General features: G+C 34.1%; 1 long non-coding RNA gene across 6 annotated transcripts; it reads right to left on the reverse strand.

Moving 5' to 3' along the window:
* Nucleotides 1–7,492: 7,492 nt before the first annotated feature.
* LOC120088600 lies at nt 7,493–11,349 on the reverse strand. Of its 6 annotated transcripts, XR_005484987.1 has the most exons (4): nt 10,950–11,206; nt 9,273–9,354; nt 8,037–9,177; nt 7,493–7,865 (listed from the first exon to the last, which is right to left on the reverse strand). It is a non-coding gene; the product is annotated as an uncharacterized LOC120088600 (long non-coding RNA). The 6 variants fall into 6 exon arrangements; XR_005484980.1 differs by adding an exon at nt 11,236–11,349 and having other exon boundaries at nt 7,493–9,177; nt 9,273–11,079; XR_005484983.1 differs by having other exon boundaries at nt 7,493–8,758.
* Nucleotides 11,350–12,026: the final 677 nt, after the last annotated feature.

Here is a 12,026-nt window from a genome sequence, read left to right on the forward strand (position 1 = left end):
AACTTAAAAACTCTCTCCAACCCTTGCCCAATCTATCTGAATCTTGACTTTTCACCACTCAGTCCAAGGCTGAGGATAGTAGAGAAGATTTTCTTGATAGTCTACTAGAGTTTTGGAGAATCAATTCGTGGAATTCAGCAAGGAATTGAAGTGATTCTATAAAGGTATACACTTATGAAACACTATTCTTTGTAAAACTGTTTTTTAGCATGCTTTGAACTCAAATTAAGTGTAACTAGAATGCTTAATGATTCTGTTTGCTTCCGCTTTATGCTTGTTTTTTCTATCAATAACTCTCTTCGCATATTAAATATACAGATGGGTCTGTAGTAGAGGTTAGGCAAACCTAAAAGGTTTCTTTTGAAAAATCTCACCTACCTCTCTCTCTTGCTCTCACATTTACAAAGAAAAGTTCTCTAATACAAAAAGTTCTTCCCTTCCTTTGACTTTCAATTGGATCTCACCATTTAGCTTGTTCCAAAGAAAATAGCAGAGAAGACCGATGGTCGTGTCTCCTCTTTGACTGTGCTATTTTTCAAGACCGAGGGAAGATACATAGAAGATGTTCTTCAAAGATAATTGTTACTCTTCTCATTTTAATTATGTTTTTACAACATGCTTAACCTCATAGTTGTATATTGTTTTCTAAAACTTTCCTGTAACAAAATTGAGCAAAAATGATTAAACGCTTCCGTTACAAGACTCTATCCCTTCAATGGCATGGTCTCATTTCAAGTTCCAATGCTCAATAAGAGCAACTACGATAATTAGAGTATCAAGATGAAGGCTCGCCTTGGCTCACAAGATGTGTGGGAGATCATAGAGAAATAATACATCAAACTGAGAAAACCAGATAATGATAGTGGTCTTTCTCAAGTATGTAGGGACAGTTGTAGAGATAAAAGAAAGAAAGACAAGAAGGCTCTTTGTCTAATCTATCAAGGAATAGATGATGATGCTTTTCAGAATATTTTGGAAGCAAAGACGGGGAAAAAACATGGGAGAAGCTTCAAACACATACAAGGGAGAAAATCTCGTAAGGAAGGTATGTCTTCAAACTCTAAGAGCTGAGTTGGAAAATTTGCATATGAAAGAAGAGAAAGCCACCTCAGACTATTTGTCTAAAGTTTTAACTATCACCAATCAACTTAAGAGAAATGATAAAATGATTGGTGACGTAAAAATCATGGAGAAAATATTAAGATCATTAGATTCAAAGTTTGAACATATTAATATTATTGCCATAATTTAAGAAACAAACGACTTGGAGATCATGACCCTTGAGCAACTCATGGGTTCATTACAAACATATGAAGAAAAGAAAAAGAAAGAAGGAATCATTGACCAATTGCTCTAGTTGCAAGTTGATTCAACTAGTGGAGGAGTTAGTCCCAATAATAGAAGTGAACAAGGATGAAAACATGATGAACATCGATGATGAGGAAGTGGTCATGGAAAAGGACAAGAATGTATTTGGAGGTCCAATGAAGACGACAACAACAATAATAACAACTCCTAAAAAAAATTAGGAACGTCAACAAAAGGTCATGGACAATAGAAGGTCGTGGACAAGACAATTCAAGATCAAGGTACGATAAATCAAATATTAAATGTTACAATTGTGAGAAGTTTTATTGTTATGCATTCGAATGTAGAGCTCCTTGCGATAAAAGAGTTGAAGAGAAGGCAAACAACATTGAAGAAAATTTAAAATTTGGTATCTTGTTGATGACTTGCATGGATAATGAATGAAGCAAAGATAATAGATGGTACATGGATAATGAGACAAGCAACCATAAGTGTGGAAAAAGAAGCATGTTCGTGGAACTCAATGAATCGGTGAGCGTCAATGTAGCTTTTGGAGATGAATCCAAGGTAAAAGTAGAAGGAAGAGGTAACAATCTCATTCAATTCAAGAATGGTGAACACAAACTTATGTCACATGTTTATTATGTGCCATATATGAAGAGTAAAATTTTAAGTTTAGGCCAATTCTTAGAGAAATGATGTCACAATGTGCCTCAGAATTTGTTATAAAGATGCATCTTGGTAACATCTTCAACTTTAGAGGGGGGGAGAAGGAGGATTAGAGTTACTCTCCAAGAAGATCATGGTGAGAGGATTATCTTCCATAAGCTACTCGAATCAAGTGTGCGAAGAATGTCTACTTAGAAAATAGTCCACGAAAAGCTTCCCAAAGGAGTTGAACTTTAAAGCTTAAAACTCTCTATAACTCATATATACAAATATTGTGGACCGATCAATCCAAGCTCACTTAATAAAAGTAACTATTTCCTTCTCTTCATTAATAATTTTTTTAAGAAAAACATGGGTATATTTCTTGAAGCAAAAATCAGAAGTGTTTAAGAATTTTAAGTAGTTCAAATATCTTGTTGAGAAAGAAAGTGGCTTGGTGATCAAAACCATGAGATTTGATTGTAGAGAAGAATTCACATCAAATGAATTATGAAAGTATTGTGAAGACAATGGAATTTATCAACCCTTAATTGTGCCAAGATCCCATCAACAAAATGGAGTGGCAGAAAGAAAGAATATAATAATTTTGAGCATGGATAGAAGTATGCTAAGATGTAAGAAACTACCAAAGGATTTTTTGGCAGAAGCAATAACGTGGGTAGTCTACCTATCCAATCAATCTCCAATAATTGTGTAGGTGGGAAAACGTCACAAGAAGCATGGAGTAGAAGGAAACTTGAGATTATTTCCCATCTTAAAGTCTTTGAAAGCATTGCTCATGTGAATATACCACATGAAAGAGAAGTAAGTTGGATGATAAAAGTGAGAAGCACATCTTCATCCGTTTTGACTCAAATACAAAACGTTACAAGCTCTACAATCTAGATACAGGAAAGACAATGTTGAACCGATGTAGTATTTGATGAAGAAGGAGAATGAAATTAGGGATGACATGATGAAGACTAAAACTTCTTGCTGTAGTTCGAAGAAACGGACATTGTGCAAACAAAAGCAGAGTGAACAAGAAAGAAGTCTTCTATGCCACCAACATCACCAACTACAAGTTCTCAAGAAGATAGAAACTTAAGTGCAAGTGTTTAATGCTTCAGAAGCTTATAAGAACTTTATGAGATAACTGAAAATCAAGATAATCTTAATATATTTTTTTTTTTTGTCGTTTTGCTATTTGTGAGCCCATAAACTTCAAGAAGTTGTGGAGAATCTAAATTAGAAAAGCACTATGGATGAAAAGAATAATGTGATCAAGAATAATAACACATTGAAGCTAGTTTCACTTCCAAAAAGACATAAGGCAATGAAATGAGTTTACAAAGCCAAAAAGAATTCAAGAGGAGAAGTTGAAAGATACATGGCAACACTAGTGGCAAAAAGTTATTGTCAAAGAGTCGACATCGACTATGATGAGATATTTTCTCTTGTTGCTCGACTTGAACTGTTAGAATAATAAGTTCATTAGCAGCTCAAAACAATTGGAGAATTTATCAAATGAATGTGAAATTTGCTTTCCTCAATAGAGTCGTAGAGGAAGAAGTCTATGTTGAGCAACCTCAAGACTATAAAGTTAAAGGAAAAGAAGAGAAGGGTCCTGAGGCTAAATAACACACTCTATGGGTTGAAGTAAGCTCCAAAAGCCTGGAATGATCGACTAGACAAATATCTACATAAAATAATTTCATCAAATGTTCATATGCGCACTTTACATTAAAGTCCAAAATAATGATGTATTGATCTTGTGCTTGTATGTAGAGGACTTGATCTTTATAGGTAGTAATTCGAGCATGTTCAACCTTAAAGAAGAGATGACTAACGAGTTTGAGATGACGAGATCAGGCCCATGTCTTACTCTTAGCATTGAAGTAAAATAAGAAGATAAAGGCATTTTTATCATATAGAAAGAATATGTTAAGGAAGTGATCAAGAAGTTGAAGATGGATGATTCTAGTCTAGTCAACACACTTATGGAATGTGGATTCAAACTATAACGTTGCGAGAAAGGAGAAAGACTGGATCCAACACTCTTTAAAAACTTGGTCGAATGTTTGTGGTATTTAACATGCAAAAGACCTGACATTCTCTATGCAGTTAGAGTTATCAGCTACTTCATGAGAAAACCAACAACCATGCATTTGAAGGCAGCAAAGAGAATTCTTCGGTACATCAAAGGTACGATTATGAAGGGAATTGAATCCCGGTGGAAGCATGTGGTCGCATTCATTGATTTCTTGAACGAGAAAAGTTTAAGCACCATACCTTTGCCAACTCACAATTGCAACAAAAATCTTCTCCTCAAACTGGTAGTCTTCTCCTTGAAGTCTTCTTTTTCCACAAATCCTCGCTATGACTCTAGCAAGGATCCAACTGAACCGCTTTTAAAAGATGAGAAGGAATAGGAAAGAAGGATTTTTAGTGAACCATTCTCTAAAAATTGGGAGAATTTTCTTGGGAGAGAAATCTCTGCAAAATGAATGTAGAGATTATGTTGTAGAGAGTAAGAGTGTAGAAGTCAGTTCCATGAGAACTCCATAGGGCTTTATTTACAAATCTCTATTGGGTTAGGATCAAACATTATCAATCATGTATAAAAAATAAAAGTTAAATATCATTGATATATAGTATATTTAATTTATTGATAAGTTATACCAATAATAAAGTAACATCATGTCTAATGGAGTAAAGTAACATCAACCCATTTTAACATTACAAAGTAATAACTAAATTGAAAAAGAAAAACTTAAATTAAGATAAATAAGAAAAAATATCGAGGCAAATTAATCTAACATAGAAATCCCAAATCATCAAATACTTTCAAGACCCATAGATAGGATTCGCAAATCATCAAACACTTTTCAACATCCAACTCTTTTTTCCCAAAAGATTAAAAATTAAAAATATAAAATATAAATCATAAATCAAAACTCTATCCATTGTGAGTTCATAAAAATAAAAACAGAATTCATAATTCATAAAAATTAAAATAGAAATCATAAAAATAAAAACAGAATTCATAATTCATAAAAATTAAAATAAAAATTAAACAAATTTACATCTCATCTATGAAAACAAAGAGATATGAAAAATTCAAAAGAATAGAGAGATTACAGGAGCAATTTGTGTTGGAAGATGGCGAAGCATTTGACGAAGAGAGGTAGATCGAAGAGTACTTGGAAGATGGCATAGCTGGCAGACGATTTTCGACGACAGAGCAGTGCTAACGGATGTCGTTATACAGGAAGACGGAGAGGCGGCGCTGTTGGAAGATGGTAATATTCGATGGGGAGAGGCATTCGACAGAGCAGCAGACAAATGCCAGACGACCTTCGACGACGGATGACGCTCACCTACCTCTTTTCTTCGACGAACGACACTTCAACAAATGAAAAAACACTTCAATGGTTCGCGCTTCCTCTTCTCTTCAACGGATGAGCAGTGGGCTAGGGTTAGAAGATTAGAAGAAGATTGATCGAATTGGGGATTTTTTAAATGAACTCCCAACGCAACAACATATATTGTCGGGAGATATAAAGGAAATGTCGACAAATAAAATAGTTCGTCGAGAGTTATGTAAGAACTCCTGATGATTATGCCTTTTGAGAGTTCCCACATAAGGTGTTGGGAGTTCTTACCAACTTCTGATGCTCTCACTTATGTAGTCGGAAGACATTCTATCTCCCGACGATTAATCTCCCGATGGTCATTTTAGACATTAGGAGGGTCTCTTTTTCTTATAGTGCATGACTAACATGATCAATGGCACACTTTAGTGGTTGGAGCTTTGAAACGAGAGAGTTTGTTTATGCTTTTTTGTGTGAAAACGAGGAAGAAGGGGAGATGGAGAAAGAAGAAGAGAATAAAGAAGATGAAGGAAGAAGTAAATGGAAAAAAAATCCAATTGTTGGGGACTGAAAGTGGTGCCTGATGTATATCTAATAATCCAAGGCTAGCACAATAAATGTCACACTTCAGCATTAAAGATCCTACAACAAGGAAGTTCAATTTTTTATTATTAAAATTGAGAATGGGGAACAAAGAAGAAATTCAAGGGTAGGGGAGAGGAAGAAAGTGAAATGTATGAATGAGAGAAGAGGAAAACAATAAATAAGTCGTCGATAGTTGACGGTCAAGAGCGAACGACTGACAGTTATAAGCATTTGGTCGGTAACAACATCGCAGCCAGCCAATCAACAGAAGTCGCTGACGATAGCAGAAAATTGTCGATGATTACCAACAACCAACTGCCAGAAATAGCAACAATTACAACATTCAGAGTAGTCGATCCCTAATGATTGCGACATAGGACGATTGGCATGTGGTAGTTGGCTTCCAATGATCACGGTTGTCAATCAGCGAGAGTAGCTGGTAATGGTGGCTGATGACGATCCTTAACGATGATCACGATAGTTGGTCGTTGACGGTTGCCGATGATGATTATGGTGGTCCCTCAATGACATTCATATAGGTTGGCTAGTGACAATTGTTAATGGTCATCGACGACTATTATAAGAGGTAGAAGATTAAACTGTACTTTCAAACCCATGAGTTTTGTTCATTATTCCCAGGAATTTGATTCCATGTGACCAAACATGGTTTTGCCTTCAAAAGCTAAGCCCTCTAATTTTAAACCCATGAGCCAACAACCTCGCTAGAGGAAGGCTTGCCAGAGTTGGCTGCGATGGTCGCCGAAGGTGGTATCCAAAGGTTGGTCAACGTGCTTCCTAGATTAAATTATAAATAAAAAGAAAAGGAGGAGGTGGGTAACCCACGAGTTTGAATAGTGTTCACTATTCAAACCCATGAGAAAAATATTTATATATATAATACTTTGGATTATATATAGAGTTGTTTTCAAATATAAGAAAATGAACACAAATATTTACAAATATAGCAAAATTTCACTATTTATTTATGGTGGTAGACCGCGATAGACTACTATTTGTATCATGCAGATAGTAGTCTATCGCGGTCTATCACGATCTATCACAAATAGACTGTGATATTTTGCTATTATTTGTAAATATTTGTGTTCATATATGATATTGATGCTCTGCATTTATTTGTAATTACTTCCAAAAATTATTATTATTTGTAATCATATTTGTAAAAATACTCAAATATTAAGTATTACAATATTTGTAATACTCATTTATATTGATGCTCTGCGTTTATTTTTTCATTTATTTGTATTCATCTTGTTATTATTTGTAATTATTTCTAAAAATTGTTTGCTATTATTTTTTCGCAGATAGACTGTGATATTATAGCATTTAAAGGAACTCAATTTTATGTGCATAAGAGGTAAATAATCAAGAATGGACCAAGATGATTAGCATACATCTTAAGCATTTTAGACTACCTCATAACAAGGGGAACCTTTCTAGTCTTTTCTTTTTTTTTAAACTCAAAATGGGGCCGTTAAAATTTGTCAAATTTTGGTACAATCATCCCAACATTCCTTGAAAACAACTCGAAAATGAAATTAAGCAGACTTAAAATCAAGTTGAACTGAAATATTTGTCTGGATAATCATTTATAATAGTGGGATTGAGCTTTAGTGTAGTGATTCCTGAAAATACATCAACTAAATTGGTTAACCAATCATGATCCCATCTTGATCAATTTCACATTTATCAAGGCTTTACTTCGAATCTCCAGACGACTTTCTTCAACCGCCTTTATTCCAACAACTAGAGATAATCAAAGTTCAGGTTGTTCAATCAGTCATTCCCTGTATCAGATGAAATTCCTCAACTTCAAAAAGAGAATGGCTTTCTTGGAATTTGGTCGGTTGGTTGGTACAGGTTTGATTTGAGTTCCTTTGTATGTCAGGCTTCCCTTCCCGATTGTCTTGTCATGTTCAATCCGTTGTTCTTCTGTCCAATCAAATATCCCAGTTGAGCTGGCTTGGCTGGTATGTTTTCGATTTTCTATTCACTCATGATCTGGCCTGGTCGACCCGATCATGATATTTCACTCATGATCTGGCCCGATATTCATTCTCATTCAATCACGGCGGGGGAGCAAGTCAAAATAGAAAAACTCACATTGGATTTAGGGATAAGCAGGCTCGAACTGATGACTTCCGCCACGTCAAGGTGACACCCTACTTCTCCGTCTTTTTTGTGGAATGGAGAAATGGGGCTTGACTTTAGGCCCAGCTGACCTTGAAAAACTCAAGAAGTAGTTCGACTGAATCTTCAAGTGGGACCTCAACTCTATTCATAGCTTAATAAAGAACATTAGAAGCAAAAATTTAGCGCTGACCAGTATTTTATTGGCTTGAAAAACACCAAATAAACTAACTTATCTAACAAAATTGAAGCAGATTTGCAATTCATGAACCCTACCTTTCTAGTCTACTTATGTTTCAAAAAACTTAAAAGTACCCGTAGAGGGATGCCATTATTGTAGAGCGGTTGTCAGGGTGGGCTAGCGGTGGCGCCAAAGAAGCTGCTCGTCAATGCAAATTCACAGATCTATCGGGGAAAGAGAGACACGAGAGAGGAAGAAAACACATGAGTCGCGCACATCATGTAAAGAGAAGTAGAAAGCGAACCTGTTTTGTGTGTGGGTTGCTGCAGGTACTCGTCGAACACTTGAAGTTTGTTGATTTTTAGATGTCGGCATGGAAGTCAGATGAGAGGTGCGATGATCGTGAATAGAGCGTGGAGACATTGAGAAGGAGCCGTCGGAAGTGGGCTTTTGGTGTGGTTTTGGGGGTTTGGGGGCACCTTCCCCGATTTTTCATCTCTTTAATATATGAAACCTTAAAAAAAAAAAATAATAAACCACAAGCTACTTAACATTTATAAAGCGTTAAGTAAAAACAGAATGAAAAAAATCCAAAAATTTCTGCCAACCTCCACTTATTTTCATTATTATTGATGTTTTTCATCAAATTTACATGTTACTTGACATTTCTTTTTAATAAAAAGGTCAAATACTCAAAAGTTTCAAGCATAAAGAATTGTGTTTTTTTTGTAGTAGTGCATGAGTAATGCAAATAATGTGAAATAACAACCACCAATAAAAGAAAAATATTACTAAGTACAATGGCCAAGCAAGTAAAACGAGTTACATACAAAATAATGTATTATATTGAATTAACAAAAAAGCAAAAAGAACTTCAAATAATGGAAAACGGCCATGAAAGGAGAATAGTATTCTTTCCACGAACGATCAAACCTACATGTCATAAAATGAAAGAATGAAATGATAAATTTATAATGCAAGATAATTGTAAAAGCATAGAAAAAATAGTAAAAAAAGATATTACATACCTTAGTTAACCATAAACCGTCACAGTTTAACTTGATAAACCAACAAAAGAAGTGAAGTTGTAAAAGTGAGTCAACAGTAGGCCTATCACATGAAAAGAAGAATAAAGAATTTAGTACAAAAAAATAAAAGATCTATAAAGTCTTTGATTACTTACTCCTTAGAGTGGGCCCTCGGACAGTTTCAATTTCGAAGAGGAAGAGGTGGTGTGAAGGATTGTGAGGAGGGATAATTATATATAGGACTTGAGTTCATGGAACAATTAAAACTCAACTACCCTTCAAACACTCTTCAATTAATGGAAGTGACATATCGATTAATCTACCCCAACCACCAACTCAACCATAATGATAATAATAAATTAATACATTTATGGATGATAAGACAAGTAATTGACTATGAATAGTTGGATCATTAGTTTGATTATCTTTAATTTGGGAATCAAACTAATGATCTTAACCATTCAAAGTCAAGATAGGAAATAGGTTTGAAATAGTCAAAACAATGATAAAATGAAAACTTAGAAGAGTGGCCTCAGGTTTTGAAATTTTTGGTTTGCTCACAATAACAAAACATACAAAAGGATGAAAAAACTATGAATAGAGTCAACATCTCTATCCTTCCCATCCAAAATCACAACACAAACATAAGTATACACCATCAATTATAATAAAATAATCCAAAAAACAAAAGTGAGTTATAATCACACCAAAACATAATATATAAAATATAAAAGACAAAAGATTCTATAACTAAAGAGGCCTCAGGTACAAAATTAGATGAACCGATAAATATATTATTAAACATATTTTAATTGGAAAACATAAACATATTTAACAAAGAAAGAGAATAGTAATGGAAAGACATATTTAAGTTTTTAAAAAGTATTTAGGCGAAGAAAAAAAATAAAACATATGCAATTAAAAAAAATTCTCTTTTTCATGAAAGAAAATCATGTTGTAACTAGTGAAAAACAACTCTATAAAGGCAAAAATATCATTTAATTATATATTTGGAAAAAAAGAATTTTCATCATCGGCCTAAAAAATGATGACTAGTATGAACAAATCCAAAAAATGCAAACCAAAACCAAGAGGAACATACTAAGAGTATATATATATATATATATAAACATATTAGTTCGGAAACATGCAACCCAAAACCAAAATAGGAACAAATCCATCACATTCCAGGGAATGGAAAATAAGAATAAATCCAAAGAATGCAAACTATAACCAACAACTTCAAAAATATCAAAAAAATCACAAAAGCAGATTGGATTCAAAACATGCAAACCAAAACAAGAATAGGAACAGATCCACTACATTTGAGGGAAGGAAAAATAAGAACAAATCCAAAAAATGCAAACTAGAACCGAGAAGAACGGATTTAAAAGTATCAAAAAATCACCAAAGCAGATTAAATATGAAACATGCAACCCAAAATCAAGTTAGGGATAGATTCAACACATTCATAAAAAGACGAAATAAGAAAGAACAAATCCGAAAAATCAAAATCAAAATAAGAATAGATCTGAAGTAGCAAGTGAATATAGAACAGATCCAACATATTTTTTTTAAAAAAATAACAAAATACGAACATATCTGAAGCACGTGAAACAAACAAAAGTTAGATCTAATTAAAATCATCATCATCGGCTTCAAATGTAAGCAATTGACCTTTTTGTGAGAAGGAGCCCTCCTCTACCAAACTCCCAATGTCAGAAGACCCCATCCTATCAAGTTATTGATGGCAACAAGAGAAGTAATTTTTTGTCGTTGGAGCAGCAAGGGAGAGCTTTGACATTTCCTTTACATTAGAGGTACCACATATTAGGTTCAGAGTCAGAAAGAACGTAAAATCAGGGAGAAAGACGAAGATCAGAAGAGCATTGAAGAGAAAAATTTAAGAACGGATGATTTAAGAGAAAATAAAATGCATGCCTTGGAAACCGGGGGAGTTTACCATTGGATTTCAAACAATTGGGATGCAAAATCAGGTATAGTGGCATGGAAACCAAACCGGTGTTTAATTCCTAGCCAACCAAATATGGGTTTTCAAGTCCAATCCATTCCAACCAGGCCTTTATGTGTAGTGGTAGTTTGGATATTCGCTACTTAGTAATTTTTTTATTTTAAAAAATCATTTTTTCTATTTTTACGATTTTCAAAATTTTTTGCTAATTTTCTGTTTGTCTCATAACTTTATGAAGTTCGTTTAAAATTATGGGCTTACTTTTCTTAAATATAATAAGAAAGTTGGAAAAATAAAAGAAATAACAATACATAAAGCCTTAATAAAGATTCTGTATTATATTTATGTCAAAATAAAAAATGTCTAAGTGAACTTCTTAATTATACAAATATTAGGATGCAATTACTTTTTTATCGCCAACCTATAATCAATCACACATATTTTCAAAAAGAAAATAAAATATTTCCTTCATTCACGCGTATTTTTTATTTTAAACAAAATTCTTTTTCAAAAACCCCATGCACTCTCTCTATCCCTAGACCACCTTCATAGTAGCCCATCGACGACCACACTGGCGAGCGAAGGATGATGCACGAGTCACAGGCAACGATTAGAATTGGACAAAACGACAGGCGGTGAGCAAACCTAACAATGAATGGAGGACTGAAAGTGAAAATGGACGACGAATGGTGGACTTAGAATGGAACTAGACGACAAATGGTGAACTCAGACTGTATTTTTGAGCTAATAATCCGGTCATGATTCAAGATCGAATCTTCCGG

The sequence above is a fragment of the Benincasa hispida genome, chromosome 1, assembly GCF_009727055.1.
Source record: "Benincasa hispida cultivar B227 chromosome 1, ASM972705v1, whole genome shotgun sequence".
NCBI classification, from domain to species: Eukaryota; Viridiplantae; Streptophyta; class Magnoliopsida; order Cucurbitales; family Cucurbitaceae; genus Benincasa; species Benincasa hispida.